The 24,345-nt window shown below is 39.0% G+C and overlaps 1 protein-coding gene across 19 annotated transcripts in view; it reads right to left on the bottom strand.

Moving 5' to 3' along the window:
• Osbpl6 (oxysterol binding protein like 6) overlaps positions 1-24,345 on the bottom strand; it is a 201,431-nt gene that overhangs the window by 133,086 nt on the left and 44,000 nt on the right. For 5 of the 19 annotated variants that reach the window (XM_058580224.1, XM_058580225.1, XM_058580222.1 and 2 more), the window contains one exon: positions 7,834-7,930. The exons of the other annotated variants lie outside the window; for them this stretch is intronic. The gene's annotated coding sequence lies outside the window, so the exon portion shown is untranslated. The remainder of the gene's footprint in view (positions 1-7,833; positions 7,931-24,345) is intronic. 19 annotated transcript variants of the gene reach the window in all.

Raw genomic sequence — 24,345 nt, 5'->3', positions numbered from 1 at the left:
GTGGGGTGGTGGGGACAAGCGGCAGCCTTCCAAGGCAGGGTAGTGGTTTTATTTCATTCTGAGTACAATGGGAAAGTTACTGGCAGGCTTTGAACAGGTGAATGAAAATAAGATCTACATATTTAAATGATGGTTGCCTGAGTTCTAGACCTGAGCAGACACAGAAGGAAGGAGCTACCGAGGTAGGAGATGACAATAGCCTAGCTAAAGGTGACTGCAGTCTCTGTGGAGAACTGTAGCATTATCAAAGATAGATCTGGAGGTAGAATCACAGGGAATACAGACAAAGGAGGAAGAAGGAAGTACCAGGATGTCTCTCAATTTTCTGGAGCTCCTGGGTAGTTAGTACATCATGCATCAAGATGAATTAATTAATTAACAAACAAACTGTGTCTGGCATGGAGGGCCATGCCTGTAATCCTAGTTACTTCAGGAACTGAGGCAAGAGGATCAAAGTTTTTGTTTGTGTGTCTGTTTTATGGTACTAGGGATCAAACCCAGGGGTGCTCTACCACTGAGCTACAATCCCAGCTCTTTTTATTTTATTTTGAGAAAGGATTTTGCAAAGTTGTCCAGGCTGGCCTGGAGTTCAGCAGATAAAAAGTGTAAGACAAGCCTGGGCAACTAACTTAGTGAGACCTTGTCTCAAAATGAAAAATAAAAAAGAGCTGGGAGTCACTAGGTGAGATGGCTTAGACCTATAATCTCAGTGATGCAGGAGGCTGAGCCTGAAGGATTGCAAGTTTGAGACCAGCCTTGGCAATTTAGTGTAAGCAACTTAGCAAGACTCTATCTCTAAATAAAAAAATAAAATGGAGTGTGGATGTAGCTCAGTGGCAAAGTGCCCCAGGTTCAATCCCAATACCAGAAAAAAAAAAAAAAAAGACCTGGAGGTATAGCCCAGTTATAGAGTGTCTCTGGGTTCAATTTACCTTCCTCAATAAATAATAAATAAAACTAACAAACTAGGCTGGGGATGTGGCTCAGCAGTAAGTAGTGTTTAGTATGTATGAAGTCCTGGTTTTAATCCTTAGCACAGCGGTTGTGGATATAGCACAGTTGATAGAGTGCTTGCCTTGCATGTGTAAGTCCTGGGTGGTTCAATCTCCAGCACCACCAAAAAAAAAAAAAAATCTATAAATTCACAGCACAACAAATAACAATAGTAATAAAATTAGCTATCATAACACAGTGCTTATAATTTTCTCAAAACCACAGTTGAATATGACAGATTCTCAAAAACCAGAAATGGAGTTCTAGGAATAACTCTTAATGTAAATAGTCTTTTGCTAGTAATATGGAGTATACTGAATTTCATGGCTTTTACTTTATGCAGCAAAAATGATGGTTACCTGCTGAGAGTATAGAAGAGGAGTTTGAAATGTGAAAACAGGAAAAAATAAGGGATTTCTGAGGTGTATTAAAGGGTCAACTGAAGTCAGAAACCATAAATTTGCTTAGGTGCCAATTCATTTGGCATTTTTTTCAGGAATGCTCAATACCTGGGAATAGGATTTTAGGAAGTGGGTCAGGGTGTGATAATTAAGATGTTTTGAATTGGAAAAATGATATAAAAGAGCCTAAGCTGGCCCGTGAGAAGTCGACAGGTTTCAAAAAAAATAGGGTTTTGATAGAACATATATGGTGTTGTGATAAAACAAAGTGATACATGTTAAACACATGGCATGATTCCTGGGACACGGTAACCTCAATAAAATATTAGCAGCTATAGTTATTATTTTACACTTGAAGTTCCAAATGTTTATTGGTGACCTTAGTGAAGATGTTTACTAGGCATTGGGATAACCTGTCTGAGAAGCTCAGAACTCTCCTGCTGGAAGTGGGAAGAATGATCATGGTTCAGAGTTTAAGTATGCTGATATGAGATTCTAAACAAGACATTCAGTTAGGGATTTTGTGACAAAGACTGACTTACTGGTCATTGACAGCCTATAGAAGGGAGCCAAACATATGGGAAATCTGATGCAGAAATGATCCCCAAAGGAGACAAACAGTGTGTCAAGAAATGAGCCTATCTAATGTACAGAGAGTTTTTTAAGCTCAAGCACTAGGCAAAGATTAACTGGACAGACATTAAAAGGTTTCTATACATATTATTCCATTTTTCTTTCCAAACAGAAAAATGGTAATCTTAAAAGAAGTTGATAATTCCCTTTACATATATATCATAAGCATATGCAAAGATACATGTGTCAGAATCTTCACACTACTACTACAATCATGGAAATGACCTAAAACCAATGATAGGAGACTGATCAGGTAAAGTATGGCACATCCATATAAAGGAAGAAATTTATTGCCATTAAATATTGTGCTATAGATGATCTACTAGGAAAATGATCAATGTAGTGGTATGTAAAAAAAGCAGGCTAGAAATTAGCATGCACAATATGATATTTGTCTAAAAATATAATAGACAATAGAAAGATATATCAGAAGGACAAACAACATCAGAAAATTAAAAATAGTTCATTTGTGCTTGGGGTGTAGCTTAAATTATAGAGCATGATGTGCTTAGCATGTGTGAGGCCCTGGATCAATCTCCAGCACCAAAAAAAAAAAAAAAAAGACAGTTAATTCTGACTAATGAGATTTCAGGTGATTCTTTTCTTTCTTTTGTTTTTTAAAAAATATCATCATTGAATAGATGTATTTATATGAATAGAAAACTTTCATCTCTTCCTCTAAATCACCCTCAAATCCCTAAACCAAAAGCTCAAGAGAAAAAATGTGTCTGAAACCCTGACACAAGCATCTTCATCCTCACCCTGGCAGCAAAAGAAGCATGATACTGTTATATACACCAAGAGAAATAAATAAAATAGAACCATGTTCTTCACTAGGGGATGTTCTATATAATCCTAAAGCAACTAATAGCAGCATTGCAAATTACATTATGTGAATTTGTAACCACTCTTCAACAATATGCATTAAGAGAAAGTAATACAAAAAGTTTCATTTTGCTGGGTGCAGTGACACATGCCTGTAATCCCAGCGGCTTGGGAGGCTGAGGTAAGAGGATTGCAAGTTCAAAGCCAGCCTCAGCAAAAGTAAGGCTCTAAGCAACTGAGTGAGACCCTGTCTCCAAATAAAATACAAAATAGGTCTGGGGATGTGGCTCAGCAGTTGAGTGCCCCTGAGTTCAATCCCTGGTATCCCCCGCCCCAAAAAAGTTTCATTTCATTAAAAAAATGTGAAGCCAGACAAACTTTATGTTTGTGAGTTCTTAAAGGTCATCACACCCACAACCTTGACTGAAACATATTTTAAAAATACTTTTTTAGTTGTAGATAGACACAATGCCTTTATTATGTTTATTTATTTTTATGTGGTGCTAAGGATGGAACCAGTGCCTCACACATGCTAGGCAAGTGCTCTACCACTGGGCCACAACCCCAGCCCCCATACCTGAAACATTTTAAACAAAATATTAAACATTTTCAGAGGACTTTTACTTTCCATAATACTCTTGAATTTTATTATGTAACCTTACATTGCTCTTCCACTATACCAATAAATAAGTTTTCATAACATGGGATTGAAATTTCTCATTAATATCTCTATCTATACACATAGAAGAGAGCAATGTCTCCTTATATCCTGGTACATATTATCTGTGCAACCTTGGCCAAATTATTTAGCCTTATCTGAGTCTTATTTTTCTCATCTACACATAGGGAGAATATAATGTTCCTCACCAGAGCTTTCACACTTAGAGCATAATGGTGGCCTCAAGGATCCAAAAATCCTAGACACATTTTTTCCCAAAAACCACAAAACCAATGAGAGTAAATATCATATTCCCAATCCACTAGGCATTATTAGGAACAGAAAATACCACAAACTTCAAATTACCTGTAAGTGAAGAAACAGACACTAACTCCCCATAGAGCTACTACTGAGGGTAGGAAGAGTGGCAAAAACTGGTAAGGGGACATGGAAAGGGCTTTGATGACGCAAAGACAAAATAAAGAGAGAAAGTTCTTCACCAAGTGCTAACATTTCTAACTCAAGTCTGATATCTGACAGTTCTCAGCCCCGGCTATAAGCATAGAAAGGTTTGAAGGTGAGAGAGAGGGGAGGGTTCAGAGAAGTGTGGCTTCTAGTAGAGAAGAAGAGAGAAGGACTGATGTGCTGTGTTGGTGAGAGAGGAAGGAGACCCTGAGGATACGGCACCAGGGAAAGAGAGACGAGACTCTCATCATCTACCACCAACACCTACCACCTATTAAAGAAGCTGTATCTCTGGCTGGGGCTGTAGCTCAGCAGTGGAGCACTTGCTTAGCACATGTGAGGCTCTGGGTTCGATCCTCAGCACCACATAAAAAAAATAAAATAGAGGCATTTTGTCTATCCACAACTTAAAAAAAAAAAATTAAAAAGAAGCTGCATCTTCCCTGCTGGTAGAAACAAGAGCTCATGAACCAGGAAAAGTGCCCAAGTTTGATGATGTGAAGGGGGCAGGTCACAAGCAGGTGCAGTTAACCAGTGAGGCTGCAACCAGATTCATCCAATGAATATTATTTGAGTGTCTATGGCGTGCAGGGCACAGCTGCCAGTGCCTGCAAGAGGAAGTGGCTCTCCCTACAAGGAAGACAAGGAGGGAGCCAGAGACTTTAATCAGGAGAGTGATATCATCAAACTAAATGAAGAGAAAGGTAACTGGAGAAGTGGAATGGAAGACTTTCTGGAATGGGGCACAACTTAAAGGGAGGCTAATGAGGAGGCCACCATAAATAACTCTAAGATAAAAGCATCAAGGTTTCCAGATGACCCCAAATCAAGGCACCAAGGCTTTTACTTTAGGAAACTGGAGAATGGCTCCAGTAATAGAAGAAGAAAATTTCAGCTTCCTTTTTGGCCATGGTATGATAATAATATAGAGAGATTGTAACCTCAGGAGAAAGTAGGAACTGGAGATCTTGGGAGTTGTATCCTTTTAGATAAAAGAGGCAGCTACTGGACAAGAGGAGATGGCCCATGGGTAAGTCAGTTCTCATGCTGGGCCATGGGACAATTCTGGTAGCCTCAGCATTTGGGGGTAGGAGTAGAGGAAGGGTACTTCTATCATAAGAGAAAGTGCCTAAAATAGCTGTAAGAAGAGAAACTCAGGAAATGGCGGTGGAATGCAGATACACAGATTGCATGGAGGAGAATTTGAGGACAAATAAAGGGGGTGCAGACACCACCAGTGATCTTGAGGATTAGCAGTTTCAGGTTGAGGGGTGAATGGCATTCACAGAGGAGAAATAGTGAATGCTCTCGTAGTAAAGGAAGGAGACAGAGAATGGTGATATGAAGGTGAAGTTTACTAAGGACAAATGTGGGAGTGGAGGGACAGGTGAGAGCTAGTGGTAAGGTCAAGACCACAGGAAAGTTAAGAATAAGATAAAACTGATGGAGCAGGAGAGACACCGGCCAGGGTCTGGATGGAGACCATCCAATCAGCTTTCTAGGTCTTTTCCTATGAGAGTAGAGGCTATGGGTAGGATGCTATTAGGTCACCATCCTAATGGTACATGGGCTACAGATGTGCTTTGAATGAAGGGTTGGGAGCCTAGAGGCTGAGACATAGATTTGCATACCAGTTTTGCCACCTACCAGTTTTGCCACTTACACCTTTGCAGATGTCATAACTAGTGAAGCTCAGTTTTCCCATCAGTGAATGAAGTGTAACAACACAGTCCTCTTCCTCCCCCACCTATCTCACAGGGATGTGGTGAGGATCAAATGACACAGGATATGTGGATGTGCTCTGAAGACAGAACAGCCATGCATCGGTTATCAGACTGGGATTCATTATTTCACATAGACAGCACTCGTTTCTCTCAACAGCGTTTGTTCAATCTGCAGTGTGCTCTGTACAGGGTCTAACCCAGTAGTAAGCCCTGAGATTTTAAACACACACTGACTGGGAATAAGCACCAGTCTCCTCTTCATAGAGTGTATATTGCTGAGCTGATTCTATGTCCACACCAGTACACAAGAAAACAGAAGGCTGACCCCTGGGGTAGTTTCCCAGCCTGCACTTAGCAACAGAGTTCAACTACATACACTTTGTAACAGCAGTTTCAAATTAGCAGAAATGCCACTATGAAAAGGATGCCATGTGTTAGAGTCAATAATTTGTTGTTTTTAATTAAGAAGAAACCAGGAAGAAATCATGTTCTAAGAGTACTCAACCATTTGGTCTAGAAAAAGGCACCCACAGAAAACCAACCAGCCCCTCCTGTCTGATCAGGGGAACTGCTCTCAAAGGGTGGAAACCCCCCTAGGCATTGAAAGACACATCAGAGCTCTGTCAAATCATCACCACGCAAGAAGCTGCTGCAAGTCAAATCCATCCAGTCCCTTCACATTTGCATCCCAGTTGTCCCTGAAATGCAGCAACTGCTAGAAACGCACATCTTAACATGGCTGCTGCAGCCACACCCACCCCTCAATCATAATCTTTTCATTACAGAGATAATATAGCATCTATAACTTGGCCCATTGTTGGATGGAAAATAACACATGTGGAGAAAATGGTTTTTTTTCACTTCCAAAGCAGCAAATCATTTTAGCTATTCTACACAGTATAGAGAAGCTCATACATTTTAAGAAACCTAGATAAGTTCTTTTTTCCATCTGAGGCAAGTCTCAGTAGAGACTTAAAATTAAATTGTTAACCAAGTGTCAGGAACCATGAAATAAGCATAAGCGGTATTCTCCCTCTGAAAAGCAAAAAACACACATTAGGAGCTCTAACAATTCAATAGCTTCTAGTCAAGAAAGCCACCTATTATGTTTAAGAACCACAATCAAGGGAAAATATTATGAATGAAATGATTTTATTCTCTTTTTGTAAAAAGGCTTTCACTTATTCATTCATGCAAATAAATATATTGAGCCAATAATATGTGCTAGACAGCGCTTGGAACTGAGGATATGGTATATAACCAAATAGGCTTGTCCATGATCTTACAGTCTAATGGGAAAGACAGATTAAGATAATAAATAGCTATTCCTATGATTACAATATTAAATGTCAGAGGGAAAAGTTCAAGGTACTATGAAAATGAAATGAGAGGGACCTGGTTTAAATATATGGGAGTAGGAGGCTTCTCACAGGAAGTAGCATTTAAAAGCTAAGACCAATGTATCATAAAACAATTTTATAAAACAGCTAATGCTAAAGGGCAAAGAATGTGGAGTTTGGGCAGTGTGTAAAGAAGAAGAGGGCATGGAACAAGGTGGTAGATTTAAGAGACAGTATTTGGAGGATCTCAGTTTTTTTTGTTTTGTTTTTTGTTTTTTGTAAATGCAGTGGAAGGTGGTGAACAACTTCTACCAGAGCAGAAACAGGATCATATTTTTGTTTTGAAAAGAATTAATAGAGACAACAAGAAATGGGAGCACTAAGGCGATGTAGATGGGAGGAGAAGAGTGATTTTGAAATATATTGATGTATTCTGGAGATGAATGGAGAGGACCCTTCTACGTGGGTGGGGGAGTGCAGGAGCGAACTGAGGCCTAAAGATGATCATGGGGTTTCTAGGTGAAGCATCAGATTGAATGAAAGAGCCTCATACAAAGATAGGAACAGTGGGATGCACAAGTGTAGGTGAGAAGTAGGGTATCAAAAGATTGATTTTGAACAAAAGTTAAAAAGTGGAAGATGCTTTTGAGACCACCAGATGGAAATGTCAAGGAAGTGGCAGAATTGAGTGCAACAGAAACACGACACATGTGCCATTCCACTCTCAAAACCTATTATGGTGGCTTAAGACTGCCTGCCTTCCTCTATGGAGTTGTTTCCACTCGCTCACTCACCTCTGGACACATTTCCATGCAGGACAACAAGATGGGAACACAGGTCGTCTCCAAGAACAATGGGCAGGGCTACTTCTCAATATTAGCAAAAGATAGTCTGAGAAAGTAAAGATGTCTGTTATAAACCAACTATGTAAGATTACAGATCTTATAAATTTTGTATATATTATACATTTTATGTATCTTATAAATATGCAAAAGTTAAAATATATTGTGAATACAATTTTAATATATTTTATAAATAAATTTTATATAAGAAAATACAAATATATTTTCTAAGATTTTTTTTTGTTTTCATTTGGTGCTAGGGATTGAACACAGAGCTTCATACACACTAAGCACATGTTCTGTCACTGAGCTAAGCTCCAGTCCAATTTTCTAAGGTTTTATGTGGATAGATTGTGCTGGTTATTTCATAGCTGTCTTATTAAAAAAAAAAAAAAAACTTAAATGTATTTTTCTAAATGTTAAGATAGTCCTTAGAACTTTGGGCAAAGGAGAATGTGGAAAGAGGAGGGGTCCTGGAGGCAGGAAAGATGGCGGAATGAGATGGACATCATTACCCTAGATACATGTATGACAGCACATATGGTGTGACTCTCCATCGTGTACAACCAGAGAAATGAAAAGTTGTGCTCCATTTGTATACAATGCATTCTGCTGTCATGGATAACTAATTAGAACAAATTTTTTTAAGAAGTAAAACATTTGAAAAGACAGTACTTAGATGGTTAATTGAACTTACATACCATTTCTTTGATAAAGACTTAAAGCATCAATATGCTACATATTTTAGCCACATACTATTAATTTGAAAATCACCATGAGATGGTATGAAATAATTGTCTCAACCATCAATTCAGTGGTAGATAGTAAAAGACTCCAAATATGAGTTCTGGGTTGATTTGGGTGTTGTTTTTTTAAGCCAAATTGGCATGATTCAAAAATCATTTGTTCACTAAAAACTTCCACAATTTAAATAAGAGTAAAAACTGGAAGTAGGCTCATCAGGCTTGACTTCTGACAGGGTGACATTTAACACCAGGGAGACTGCCAAATAAAAAAGTGACGTCATCCACATCTGCTGATTCACAGGAAAGGGGGAAACAAGGAAGAGACAGTGAGGCCAAGAGAGATGTAAGAATTGTGATTACATTTTGCTGGAAAACACGCTGCTGAGCTAGACAAGTACTTAAAAAGGTTACTGGTAACTAGTGAAAAAAAGAAAAAGCACTTTGTTAAATGAGATCAGAGGAGAGAAATAATATTTGTCAGGTGTGCAAGCAGAAGGCAGGATTTTAGCTATGAGGCATTGATACCAAGTGTCCCCTTATCTTTTTCTGAGTACATATTTTCCACCTCTGACTCACCTGAAAATAGTTTCTCAAGCATGCTTTCACAAGATACACTTTTTTTTTTAAATTTTTTATTGTTGGTTGTTCAAAACATTACAAATTTCTTGACATATCATATTCCACACTTTGATTCAAGTGGGTTATGAACTCCCACCTTCACCCCATACACAGATTGCAGAATCACATCAGTTACACATCCATTGATTTACATATTGCCATACTAGTGTCTGTTGTGCTCCTCTGCCTTTCTCATCCTCCACCCTCCCCCCTCCCCACCTCTCCCCTCCCCTCCCCTCCTCTCTCTCTACCCCCTCCACTGTATAACCCTGAGGGTCTCCTTCCATTTCCATGCAATTTCCCTTCTCTCTCCCTTTCCCTCCCACCTCTCATCCCTGTTAAATGTTAATCTTCTTCTCCTGCTCTTCGTCCCTACTCTGATCTTAGTTACTCCCCTTATATCAAAGAAGACATTTGGCATTTGTTTTTTAGGGATTGGCTAGCTTCACTTAGCATAATCTGCTCTAATGCCATCCATTTCCCTGGAAATTCTATGATTTTGTCATTTTTTAATGCAGAGTAATACTCCATTGTGTATAAATGCCACATTTTTTCTATCCATTCGCCTATTGAAGGGCATCTAGGTTGGTTCCACAGTCTTGCTATTGTGAATTGTGCTGCTATGAACATCGATGTAGCAGTGTCCCTGTAGCATGCTCTTTTTAGGTCTTTAGGGAATAGACCAAGAAGGGGAATAGCTGGGTCAAATGGTGGCTCCATTCCCAGCTTTCCAAGAAATCTCCATACTGCTTTCCAAATTGGCTGCACCAATCTGCAGTCCCACCAGCAATGTACAAGTGTACCCTTTTCCCCACATCCTCGCCAGCAGTTATTGTTGTTTGACTTCATAATGGCTGCCAATCTTACTGGAGTGAGATGGTATCTTAGGGTGGTTTTGATTTGCATTTCTCTGACTGCTAGAGATGGTGAGCATTTTTTCATGTACTTCTTGATTGACTGTATGTCCTCCTCTGAGAAGTGTCTGCTCAGGTCCTTGGCCCATTTGTTGATTGGGTTGTTTGTTCTCTTATTGTCTAATTATTTGAGTTCTTTGTATACTCTGGATATTAGGGCTCTATCTGAAGTGTGAGGAGTAAAGATTTGTTCCCAGGGTGTAGGCTCCCTATTTACCTCTCTTATTGTTTCTTTTGCTGAGAAAAAACTTTTTAGTTTGAGTAAGTCCCATTTGTTGATTCTAGTTATTAACTTTTGTGCTATGGGTGTCCTATTGAGGAATTTGGAGCCCGACCCCACTGAATGTAGATCGTAGCCAACTTTTTCTTCTATCATACGGCGTGTCTCTGATTTGATATCAAGCTCCTTGATCCATTTTGAATTCACTTTTGTGCATGGCGAGAGAAAGGGATTCAGTTTCATTTTGTTGCATATGGATTTCCAGTTTTCCCAGCACCATTTGTTGAAGATGCTATCCTTCCTCCATTGCATGCTTTTAGCCCCTTTATCAAATATAAGATAGTTGTAGTTTTGTGGATTGGATTCTGTGTCCTCTATTCTGTACCATTGGTCCACCCGCCTGTTTTGGTACCAGTACCATGCTGTTTTTGTTACTATTGCTCTGTAGTATAGTTTCAAGTCTGGTATCGCTATACCGCCTGATTCACACTTCCTGCTTAGCATTGTTTTTGCTATTCTGGGTCTTTTATTTTTCCATATGAATTTCATGATTGCTTTCTCTATTTCTACAAGAAATGCCATTGGGATTTTGATTGGTATTGCATTAAACCTATAGAGAACTTTTGGTAATATCGCCATTTTGATGATGTTAGTTCTGCCTATCCATGAACAGGGTATATTTTTCCATCTTCTAAGATCTTCTTCTATTTCTCTCTTTAGGGTTCTGTAGTTTTCATTGTATAAGTCTTTCACCTCTTTTGTTAGGTTGATTCCCAAGTATTTTTTTTTTTGAAGATATTGTGAATGGAGTGGTTGTCCTCATTTCCATTTCAGAGGATTTGTCGCTGATATACAGGAATGCCTTTGATTTATGCGTGTTGATTTTATATCCTGCCACTTTGCTGAATTCATTTATTAGCTCTAATAGTTTCTTTGCAGAGCCTTTTGGGTCTGCTAGGTATAGAATCATATCATCTGCAAATAGTGATAATTTAAGTTCTTCTTTTCCTATTTTTATGCCTTTAATTTCTTTCGTCTAATTGCTCTGGCCAGTGTTTCGAGAACTATGTTGAACAGAAGTGGTGAGAGAGGGCATCCCTGTCTTGTTCCAGATTTTAGAGGGAATGCCTTCAGTTTTTCTCCATTCAGAATGATGCTAGCCTGAGGCTTAGCATAGATTGCTTTTACAATATTGAGGTATGTTCCTGTTATTCCTAGTTTTTTTAGAGTTTTGAACATAAAGGGATGCTGTACTTTGTCAAATGCTTTTTCCGCATCTATCGAGATGATCATATGGTTCTTATTTTTAAGTCTATTGATGTGGTGAATAACATTTATTGATTTCCGTATATTGAACCAGCCTTGCATCCCAGGGATGAATACTACTTGATCATGGTGCACAATTTTTTTGATATGTTTTTGTATCCGATTCGCCAGAGTTTTATTGAGGATTTTTGCATCTAGGTTCATTAGAGATATTGGTCTGTAGTTTTCTTTCTTTGAAGTGTCTTTGTCTGGTTTAGGTATCAGGGTGATGTTGGCCTCATAGAATGAATTTGGAAGTTCTCCCTCTTTTTCTGTTTCCTGAAGTAGCTTGAAAAGTATTGGTATTAGTTCTTCTTTAAAGGTTTTGTAAAATTCTGCTGTATACCCATCCGGTCCTGGGCTTTTCTTAGTTGGTAGTCTTTTGATGGTTTCTTCTATTTCCTCAATTGATATTGGTCTGTTTAGGTTGTCTATAACCTCCTGACTCAATCTGGGCAGATCATATGACTTAAGAAATTTATCTATGCCTTCACTATCTTCTAATTTATTGGAGTATAAGGATTCAAAATAGTTTTTGATTATCTTCTGTATTTCTGAAGTGTCTGTTGTGATATTGCCTTTTTCATCCCGTATGCTAGTAATTTGAGTTCTCTCTCTTCTTCTCTTCGCTAGCATCGCTAAGGGTCTGTCGATTTTGTTTATTTTTTCAAAGAACCAACTTTTAGTTTTGTCAATTTTTTCAATTGTTTCTTTTGTTTCGATTTCATTAATTTCAGCTCTGATTTTAATTATTTCTTGCCTTCTACTTCTTTTGCTGTTGTTTTGCTCTTCTTTTTCAAGGATTTTGAGATGAAGTATGAGATCATTTATTTGTTGGTTTTTTCTTTTTTTAAGGAATGAACTCCAAGCAATGAATTTTCCTCTTAGAACTGCTTTCAATGTGTCCCATAGATTCTGATATGTTGTGTCTGTGTTTTCATTTATCTCTAAGAATTTTTAAATTTCCTCCTTGATGTCTTCTATAACCCATTGATCATTCAGTAACCTATTGTTCATTCTCCAAGTGATGCATGATTTTTCCTTCCTTCTTTTATCGTTGATTTTCAGTTTCATTCCATTATGATCAGATAAGATGCATGGTATTATCTCTACTCCTTTATATTGTCTAAGAGTTGCCCTGTGACATAATATATGATCTATTTTTGAGAAGGATCCATGTGCTGCTGAGAAAAAAGTGTAACTGCTTGATGTTGGGTGGTATACTCTATATATGTCAATTAAGTCTAGGTTATTAATTGTGTTATTGAGTTCTATAGTTTCCTTATTCAACTTTTGTTTGGAAGATCTGTCCAATGGCAAGAGAGGTGTGTTGAAGTCTCCCATGATTATGGTATGGTGGTCTATTAGACTCTTGAACTTGAGAAGAGTTTGTTTGACGAACATAGCTGCACCATTGTTTGGGGCATAAATATTTATGATTGTTATGTCTTGTTGGTGTATGGTTCCCTTAAGAAGTATGTAGTGTCCCTCTTTATCCCTTTTGATTAACTTTGGCTTGAAATCTATTTTATTTGATATGAGTATGGACACTCCTGCTTGTTTCTGAAGTTCATATGAGTGATATGATTTTTCCCAACCTTTCACCTTCAGCCTATGTATGTCTTTTCCTATCAAATGTGTCTCCTGTAGGCAGCATATTGTTGGGTCTTGTTTTGTGATCCATTCTACTAGCCTGTGTCTCTTAATTGGTGAGTTTAAGCCATTAACATTTAGGGTTATTATTGAGATATGGGTTGTTCTTCCAGCCATATTTGTTTATTTCTGTTACTAAACATGGTTTGTTTTCCTCTTTGATTATTTTCCCCCCCTTTACTGTCCTACCTTCCACTGTTGGTTTTCATTGTTATTTTCCATTTCCTCTTCCTGTAATGTTTTGGCGAGGATGTTTTGAAGAGATGGTTTTCTAGCTGCAAATTCTTTAAACTTTTGTTTATCGTGGAAGGTTTTAATTTCATCTTCCATCCTGAAGCTTAATTTCGCTGGATACACAATTCTTGGTTGGAACCCATTTTCTTTCAGTGTTTGAAATATGTTATTCCAGGATCTTCTAGCTTTCAGAGTCTCTGTTGAAAGATCAGCTGTTATCCTGATTGGCTTACCCCTAAATGTAATCTGCTTCCTTTCTCTTGTAGCTTTTAAAATTCTCTCCTTATTCTGTATGTTGGGCATCTTCATTATAATGTGTCTAGGTGTGGATCTCTTATGATTTTGCACATTCGGCATCCTGTAGGCTTCTAGGATTTGGGATTCTGTCTCATTCTTCAAGTCTGGGAAGTTTTCTCGTATTGTTTCATTGAATAGACTGCTCATTCCTTTGGTTTGGAGCTCTGTACCTTCCTGTATCCCAATGACTCTTAAGTTTGGTCTCTTAATGTTATCCCATATTTCTTGGATGTTCTGCTCATGGTTTCTTAACAGTCTTGCTGAGCTGTCTATGTTCTTTTCCAGTTGAAATACTTTGTCTTCATTGTCTGATGTTCTATCTTCTAAGTGTTCTACTCTGCTGGTAGTATTCTCCATTGAGTTTTTAAGTTGGTTTATTGCTTCCTGCATTTCTAGGATTTCTGTTTGTTTGTTTTTTATAACCTCTATCTCCCTGTATAGTTGATCCTTTGCTTCCTGGATTTGTTTGCGTAATTCATTGTCGAAGTGATCTTTCATTGTCTGATTTTGCTGTTTAATGTCTTCCTTGATACTCCAGATCATCTGAAGCATGTATATCCTGAATTCTTTATCTGACATTCCATCTGCTGCAGCTGTTACCTCTTCTAAAGTTGCGTTGACCTGCATTGCTTGTGGTCCTTTCTTTCCTTGTCTTTTCATACTGCTTGCGTATCTTTCCTGCAGGCGCGGGCAGCGGCTCTGCTCTCTCCTTATTCCAATTGGGGTGTCGTGGCTACCACGCCGGCAGGTCACTGGGCCTGTTCTGGGCGCTGGTGGCGGCTCTGTTCTGCCCCTACTCCAACTGGGGAGACGAGTGTACCACGCCGGCAGGCCACCGGGCCTGATCCGCCGGTCGGTTGCAGGTTTGCCTACCCTGCAGGCGCGGGTGGCGGCTCTACTCTGCCCCTACTCCAAATGGGGTGACGTGTCTGTCGTACCGGCAGGCCACTGGGCCTGTCCTGCTGGTCGGTCGCAGATCTGCCTACCTTTCGGGCACGGGTGGCGGCTCTGCTCTGCCCCTACTCCAATTGGGGTGTAGTGACTACCCCACCTGCAGGTCGCTGGGCCTGTTCCTGGCACGGGCGGTGACTCTGCTCTGCCCCTACTCCAATTAGGGTGGTGTGTGTACCACGCCGGCAGGCTCCTGGGCCTGATCCGCCAGTCTGTCACAGGTCTGTTTACCTTGCAAGCGCAGGCGGCGGCTCTGCCCTGCCCCTCCTACCACGCCCATGTACCACTGGGTCGCGGGTCTGCCCACCTTGCGGGTGCGGGAGGCGGCTCCGCTCCGCCCCCTCTCCAATTGGGGTCACGCGGTCACCACGCTGGAGAGCCGCTGGGCCTGCTCCGGGCGCTGGCGGCAGCCCAGCTCCTCCCCTCTGGCTCGACGACAAATTGAGGAGACTCGGGTGTCTGTGCCTCACCCCCGCTACCAGGATACCAACTGTTTCTGTCGCCGCTGGTATTGATGAAGTTCTATCCTCCGCCGTTTTCTGATGACATCAGATCTCTGCCATGTTGGTATCCTATGCGAATGGCAGCATTTCGTTCCCCTTGCCGGGCAACCAAAGCAACGGGTGAGTCCTGACCGGCCCTCAGCAGGACCCGGACCGAGAAGCAGTTTCCGTGGGCTCCTAGCCCTGGGCCAGGGCAGTTCCGGGAGCCGGAACTTGGCCGCTCCGTGCTCGGTGTAAGCTCCGATAAGAGTAGGCTCCAAGAAGCAGTCCCCGCGGGCTCAGTTCCGGGAGCCGGAATTCGGCCGCTTAGTGCTTGGTGTATGCTCTGATAGGAGCAGGGTCCAAGAAGCAGCCTCCGCAGGCTCCCCAGCCCTGGGCCATGGCAGTTCCAGGAGCCGGAACTCGGCCGCCCCGTGCTCGGTGTTCGCTCCGATAAGATCAGGTTCTAAGAAGCACCCAGGCACTGAACCCTAGCAATCTGTCTGCAAGCCGCAGGTGAATGGCAGCCTGAAATTACCTGTTCTATGGCTGAATGAGCTGCGGTCAGTCGAAAACAGGGATGGTGACGTCAGCTTTCCAACATGGTGGCTGCTGGCCTCCTCTGTGGTCTGACCGGTGTGGAGAACCGAGATGGACCGCTTCCTTCCCCCGTCTCGAACCCAGAATTCAGCCCTGAGTACGGTGCTTGCACAGCTGGCAGAAACTGCAGCGCTGTATCCCTGCGTCGCTATCTCCTCGTTTCCCAGCGCGCGCTGCAGACTCTAGCCGCGGGGCGATTTGCTGAATAAGCAGTTTTACCCTCCGTGCGACAAACCTCTCGCGTTTGAGTCCCCGTAGCCGATCCTCGTGCGATGGAAATCCTTCCTTGAGGTTCCGGAGCACCCCACTATTGCTGGAAATTCCTAACAAGATAGCCTTTAGCAGTCCTGACTTGTCATACTCCCACACAGTGAAGCAGCACACGGGGGCAATGCACTCCCCTCGCCGCCATCTTCCTCTCTACAAGATACACTTTAAAATTATCTTAAAGCCACTCTTGTTTCAGGCAATCACTTAACCTTGGAACAACTTTGAAAATATCTTTTAAAAAGTCACAAAGTGGGGGCTGGGGCTATAGCTCAGTGGTAGAACGCTTGTCTTGCACGTGTGAGGCACTGGGTTCAATCCTCAGCACCACATAAAAATAAATAAAAATATTTTTTTAAAAAGTCACAAAGTAGGGCTGGGGCTGGGGCTCAGCGGTAGCGCACTTGTCTGGCATGTGTGAGGCACTGGGTTCAATTCATAGCACCACATATAAATAAATAAAATAAAGGTCTATCAACAACTATCTGTATATCAGTGACAAATCCTTTGAAAGGGAAGCAAGGAAAACTACACCATTTACAATAGCCTCAAAAAAAAAAAAAAAAAACTTGGGAATCAACAAAAGAGGTGAAAGGCCTCTACAACGAGAACCACAAAACGCTTAAGAAAGAAATTAAAGAAGACCTTAGAAGATGGAAAGATTTATCTTGCTTTTGGATAGGCAGAATTAATATTGTCAAAATGACCATACTACCAAGAGAACTATTCAGATTTAATGCAATTCCAATCAAAGTTCCAATGACATTCCTCATAGAAATAGAAAAGCAGTCATGAAATTCACCTGGATAAATAAGAGACACAGAATAGCTAAAGCAATCCTTAGCAAGAAGAATGAAGCAGGAGGCATCACAATACCAGACCTTAAACTATACTATAGAACAATAGTAATAAAAACAGCATAGTATTGGCACCAAAATAGACTTGTAGACCAATGGTACAGAATAGAGGACACAGAGACAAACCCATATAATTACAGTTATCTTATATTAGACAAAGATGCCAGAAACGTACATTGGAGAAAAGATAGTCTCTTCAACAAATGGTGCTGGGGAAATTGGAAATCCATATGCAACAAAATTAAATTAAGTCCCTATCTCTCACCATGCACAAAACTCAACTCAAAGTGGATCAAGGACCTAGGAATTAAACCAGAGACACTTCGCCTATTAGAATAAAAAGTAGGCCCAAATCTCCATCATGTGGGATTAGGCCCCAACTTCCTTAATAAGACTCCCTATTGCAAGAATTAAAATCAAGAATCAATAAATGGGATGTATTCAAACTAAAAACTTCTTCTCAGCAAAAGAAACAATCAGTGAGGTAAATACAGAGCCTACAATTTGGGAACAAATATTTGCCACATGCATATCAGATACAACACTAATCTCTAGGATATATAAAGAACTCAAAAATCTTAACACCAAAAAACCTAAATAACCCAATTAATAAATGGGACAAGGAACTGAACAGACACTTCTCAGATGATGATATACAATCAATCAACAAATATATGAAAAAATGTTCAACATGTCTAGCAATTAGAGAAATGCAAATCAAAACTACTCTAAGATTTCATCTCACTCCAGTCAGAATGGCAGCTATTAAGAATACAAACAATTATAAGTGTTGTCAAGGATGTGGGGAAAAAGGCACACTCATACATTGCTGGTAGGACTGCAAATTGGTGCAGCCAATACAGAAAGCAGTATGGAGAACACTTGGAAAACTGGGAATGGAACTACCACTGGACCCAGCTATCCCACTCCTTTGTATATACCCAAAGGACTTAAAAACAGCATACTACAGGGACACAGCCATATAAGTGTTTATGGCAGCACAATTCACAATAGCTAAACTGTGGAACCAACCTAGATGCCCTTCAGTAGATGAATGGATTAAAAATGTGGTATACATGGAATATTATTCAGCATTAAAAGAGAATAAAATCACGGCATTTGCAGGTAAATGGATGGAGTTGGAGAATATAATGCTAAGTGAAGTTAGCTAATCCCAAAAAAACAAATGCCGAATGTTTTCTCTGATTTAAGGATGCTGATTCATAATGGGGTTGGTGGGGCATGGGAGGATTAGATGAACTCTAGATAGGACAAAGGGGAGGAGGGGAAGGGATGGGGTATGGGGGTAGGAAGGGTGGTGAAATGAGATGGACATCATTACCTCAAGTACATGTATGAAGACAAAAATGGTGTGACTCTACTTTGTGTACAACTAGAGATATGAAAAATTGTGCTCCGTATGTGTAATATGAATTGTAATGCATTCTGTTGTCATATATAACAAGTTAAAATTTTTTAAAAATGGAGAAAAATTTTTAAAAGTCACAAAGTAAAAAATTTTAAATAGCCATTACATTCAGAAATATAATTTGTAAAGCAAAAAGTATATTTGTGTTATATATGCTTTATGACCTTACTTATAAATTTTTACCTGGCATATGAATGTATGCGAAGTGTTATTAGCCCACCTAAGGTATCAAATTAAAATGAACTGTATATTTAATCATAAGTCATGTCCATTTTCACAGAATTAAATCTCTAAAGAATGTTTGAAAAAATGTTTGTGATCCATTGTTGTCATCAAAACATTTATCCAGTAATTATTTTCTGAGTACCTACTATGTATAGGGAAACACAGTGACTGATCAACTGTTGAGCCAAAATTAAGACACTAAGAAGTGTGAGCGGAACTATGGGGAAAATTAGTAATGATAGTACAGAAATAATAATGGCAATTAACATTTATCAACTGATTATTATGTGAATGGTTCTCAAGTACTTCTTTTTAATACTACTTTTAATTATAGTAAAACACACATAAAATTCACCATCACAACTGGTATTAAATGCATAGAGCAGTAATATCAATATTAATCATCTCACACTATGAAACCATCACTATCATCCATCATCTTCCCAAACTGAAACTCTTGTGTCCATTTAACAAAACTCCCCACCCTCTCATCCTCCCATTCTCTACCACTAGCAAACACCATTCTACTCAAGCATCATGATTTTCTAAGCATAGCCAACAATATACTTCTTCTATGTGAATCTAGAATATCTTCCTCACCTAAGACATTAAAATCAAGAATCAAAATAAACTGTACTTAGATTTATGTGTAATAAAGTATTAAATATCAAATTTTTAAAATAAAGCACATGAAATTACTAGTAACAGCTTCAAGTAAAAGGGTTTTATTATCATTATTTTTTTTAGAAAGAAAGAGAGAGAGAGAATTTTTTAATATTTATTTTTTAGTTATCGGAAGACAAAACATCTTTGTTTGTATGTGGTGCTGAGGATCGAACCTAGGCCGCACACATACCAGGCAAGCGCGCTACCACTTGAGCCACATCCCCAGCCCTATTATTAAATTTTTAAATATTAATTTCATCTTTCTTCATATTTATAAAATTTCTGTTTCATGTTTTATAAGGATGCTACTATACATATATAAAATGTATTAATAAATATTATATTTTAGCTATCACATGCTCAAAAATGTTTTATTGATGTGCTGTGCAACCAAAAAAGTGTTTAGAGAACCACTGTACATAAGAACCGTAGTCCCGTTAATAGCAGTTGATGAAGCAGGGGAGGCGATGAGTTTGACTTTGAATATGTTGATATATATTGAGTTCAATGTGCTATGTCGATGATCCAGTGGACACCTCCAAAAGACAAAAGACATGCAAGCCTGGACTTCAGCTGACATGGAATCTATCCTTAGGAATTATCCACAGAGGGGGGACCATAAATGATGGGTGAAGGAATGAGAAACATGAAAAAGGACAATAGCCCAGGCCTACACAGAGGGAAAGAACAAGCCTGGAAAATGGAGGAGGAAGCAGATCTAAAGGACACAGGGAGACAGGAGGTGACCCAGAAGAATATATAAAATGGATACCACAACTAAGACCACTCAGTTATAAGCTGATGAAAATTAAGGAACCGAGAAAAGGCTGCCCACTGGATTTGGCTACCAGGTCACTTCAGTCCTCTCAGAGCATTTTTCAAGCATGGGAAATATCAGAAGCCTGAGTCAGAATTGGCTGGATGATGAGCCATGGAGATTGGAGCTGGAGGGGTTCACAGGGAAACCTGGTGGTGGTGAAAATGAAAGGATGGCGATGGATGTAACCCCTTGTTTGCATGAAGACTTCCTAAAGCAGTGGTTCTCAAACAGGGGTGACTCCATCCCTTGAGGGACATTTGGCAATGTCCAGAGACTTTTTCTTTTTAATTTTTTATTTGTTTTAATTAGTTATACATAACAGTAGAATGCATTTATGCACTTTGATATATCATACATAAAGGGGGTTTGATTGATTGTATGAATAAATACAATCAATCAACAAATATATGAAAAAATGTTCAATATCTCTATCATCTTAAAAGGAAAGATCCATTTAGCCATCTCCAGGGTGCCATTCACATTTGGTGCACAGAGGCCAAGGTTGCTGTTAAATATCAGTAACACCCAGTACAACCCCCACAGCAAAGAATCCTTCACTTCAAAATGTTGAGAGTGCTGAGAAGCTCCATTCTAAAGGAGCAGAGAGATCTGAGCATTTTGTGAGCAGAGAAACTACCAAATTTAAGTTATAAGAAAGGAAGGAAATAAGTGATAAATTGGCATCTCATAAGAGTGGGAAGGTATATGATTAAGGGCAGAAGTACGTGGGTGAGCCCTAGAAAAGAAGAGCTTTTCAATTTTGGGAGATGGATCAGAGATCAAAAATCAGAAAATTGAAGGAATTCATAATCTAATAGTCTTAATCTTATTTGAAAAGCAAGCAGCATGAATTCTACAGAGACACAGAGGTGGAATTAGTATCTTCAGAGAGGAAAATACTTGATATAGCCCCTAAGGAGGTGGAATCAATTATAGGGATATGAAGGAATTAATATGTACAGGTGAAGGCCCAGCAGGGGGAAAATATCTAAATATCTTTGGCATAAAGGTAATTTATTCAGGGTGTACAGGTCACAGAATGACCTTAGGGTTTTCTTGAGGTCAGTATTGGGCTAATCAGTCAGGAGAGAACAAAAGATAAGAAAACCGAACAGTCTACCTGTCCAAGCTAAGGCCATGAAATCAGAAATGAGAAGACCAGCAGGAGGCTGGGGCCACGGTCAGGAAAAGAGCAGCATGGGTGAAAGGAAGACTGAGAGGAGGAAAGAGGGATAGAAAGCCATGACAAAAGATGGTAACTCTGGGGTGTCAAATTTGAAACAAATTGTTCCAAATTATAATGATATCCAAGACATGATTGTAAAAGGCTATAGACAAATTCTGACATCCATGCACCACAATCATCCTGGATTGCACCATATTCGATACATTCCTGCCAGCATCAGTCTTTGGAGATGTCAACGTCTCTGTTTAAGTAAGTCAATCACAGTACGCCTGGATCCCCTTGTATCTCCCATAGCACACACTGGTCACATCATCACCTAAAGTTAGTGTCTGGGTGAACAAGCCTTCTGTTACCAGGCTCATGTAGAACTCAAACCTCTGACACCAAATCTTCCAGAAAGGGTTACACATGCAAAAAGATACCATGAGAGAGTAGCACATAATATTCATGATCACATGAATGATATTCACAGCTATTGTTCTTCTGTGACCGGTGCACTGTGGAAATGGTAAAATCCAACTTGACATTCAAAGAAACGTTCAAAAAAACTGTCCTTTCTTGCCATCTGAATTCTAAGTGATTAAAGACATAAACTTCATTAAGCATTATTCATTAAATTTATAATTTTTCTGAGATTAAAACTTAAAAAAAACCCAGATCTATTTCATCATCATTTTATCTGATACCTTTTAGCCCAAGACCTGTTACAGCAGGCTCTATCATCTTAAAAGGAAAGATTCATTTCTAAGGGACTGTAGCAGCCAGAAATGTGGATTGAATAGAATCAATGACTCAGAAGAACACACAAAATGAGAACTTGGAAAAAAAATACCCTAGGAACTGGGGCTGGAACTCAGCGGTAGCACACTTGCCTGGCATATAAGGAACTGGGTTCAATTCTCAGCACTGCATATAAATAAATAAAATAAATGTCTATAGACAACTAGAAAAATATGTTTTAAAAAATAGCCTAACTTGTGAAAACAAATGTTATGAAGTTGAAACATTAATAAATGGTTTGATTGCATTCCAACATCAAATAAAATGTCCAGCTTTGAAAGTCATTTTTTTCATTAATGTACTGAAAGGTTAGTTCTTCATGCTAGGAAAAAAAATATTTTAAAATTTCTAGGGCTAGGGTTGTGGTTCAGCGGTAGAGCACTCACCTCGCATGTGCAAGACCCTGGGTTCGATCCTCAGCACCACATAAAAATAAATAAGTGAAATAAGAGTATTGTTTCCGACTACAACTAAAAAAATAAAAATAAAATTTCTAAAAGAGGAACTAAACCATCTAAAATTTAGGTTGGAAGCAAAAGCAGTACTAATATTCATCAAATGATATGTATTTTTCTCCAATTAGAGAGTGTATCAAATTATCTGGTCCAATGTAAGGAAGAAGAGATAAAACTAAGACCCCCAAATAAATAAGTAAACCAAAGATTACTTATTCATATAAATAAATAAGCCCAAGATTACTTATAAATAACCCCAAAGTATTCTGTAATTAAGTAACTTCAAGCATGGAGGTAAATTTCTGGCCTCTCTGACAGGTAATATACAAACATTAATTAAGATGGTTCTTATTCTATTATTCACTATTCATAGGGGTATAGAAAAGAATCTAACCAATAATCCATGTATTAAAGATGTCCTGTGAATAGCAGGAGAGTATCCAGCAAAATAATTATTCCAGAGCTCATCAGAATGATTGAGTGTATAGATTTAGAAGCAATCTGTACATGCCTGATGATATAAGTTGCAAAAATGAATGGGATGATTCACATTCAAGGTAGAACAAGAAGTAAAATGACCCAGGGCCAATCTCTCTGAATGAGTAGTTCTCAGCTTTTAGGGAACTTCTGAGACAGACTTCCATACAATGTCCAGAGTCTTATTCAAAATGCTTAGTATGGGGCCCAAGCAAATGGGTTTTGTAACTAAACACTACATTTGATCCCAAAAGCAGGTACTTAGTGAACCAACCTTTGAGAAACATTACCCTAGACCATAAAAGGAAGAGTTGATAAGAAAAACTTTTTTCTTTAATTTTTAAGTTTTTCTTAATGATTAAAAATAACTTTTCCTCTATGAAAAAAGATGTCATGAAGAGAATGAAAGTATTTTCATATCTGAACAGCTCTGTGGATTCTACCAACATCCATATCCCAGTCCTGATATTGTACTATAATGTATGGTTCTGAATCATACTATAATTATGATGTTACCCTTGGGGGAAACTGTGTGGAAGGTACATAGGAACTTCCTGTGTATTTGGGGGTAACTTCCTGCATATCTATAATTATTTCAAAACACACATATTGTCTTTTTTTTAAAATCTCTCTTTCCCTCTCTGCCTTACCCCCCACCGCAACATATATATTGGTAACAAGTTGGCTGATTATACTACAATGTGAAATAAATTTTATTCTAAAGAGTTGAAGCATAACGAAGGATGACAATTCACAACCTGTGAAATTCTTAAAACCACTACCTGAATTGGACATTCTCTCCAACTCCATACTAATTCAGATGCTAATGCAAAACATGTTGCTGTCATTATCATTATTAGTTCACTTTTCCAAGTATTATTATAATATGTGTCATAGAAATTGAATAAATTATATGACTTCAGACAAATATAGTAATGAACTTTAAGAACTGTTATGAAAATACTTCTATTTTTCTCCTATTAACATAATACTAAGTGAACATTACATTTTTAAGACTGTATGATTAGTATTATTTAAAAAGCTGAATAAAATAAATCACTCAACTTTTTTGAGAAAAGGAAAAAAATAAACTGCCACTAGAGAACTATTACTGTCTCGATTCATAAAGTGTGCTGGCAGGAGTATTTTCAGTGTCTCTAGAATTGTGCCTACTGTGAATAATAAGACTAATGATAATTGCTAGTACTTATGAAAGAATTACCATGTGCCAGATATTGTGCTAAAAGCTCATTTCCTAAGTGGATCAGTGCAACACTTACAA

The sequence above is a fragment of the Marmota monax genome, unplaced genomic scaffold (genome assembly GCF_021218885.2).
Source record: "Marmota monax isolate L192 unplaced genomic scaffold, Marmota_monax_Labrador192_F-V1.1 WCK01_AAM20220418_F8-fsc00007, whole genome shotgun sequence".
In the NCBI taxonomy this organism is placed as follows: Eukaryota; Metazoa; Chordata; class Mammalia; order Rodentia; family Sciuridae; genus Marmota; species Marmota monax.
The sequence above is the reverse complement of the archived record's forward strand: the minus strand, read 5'-3'. Positions and strand labels throughout refer to the sequence as shown.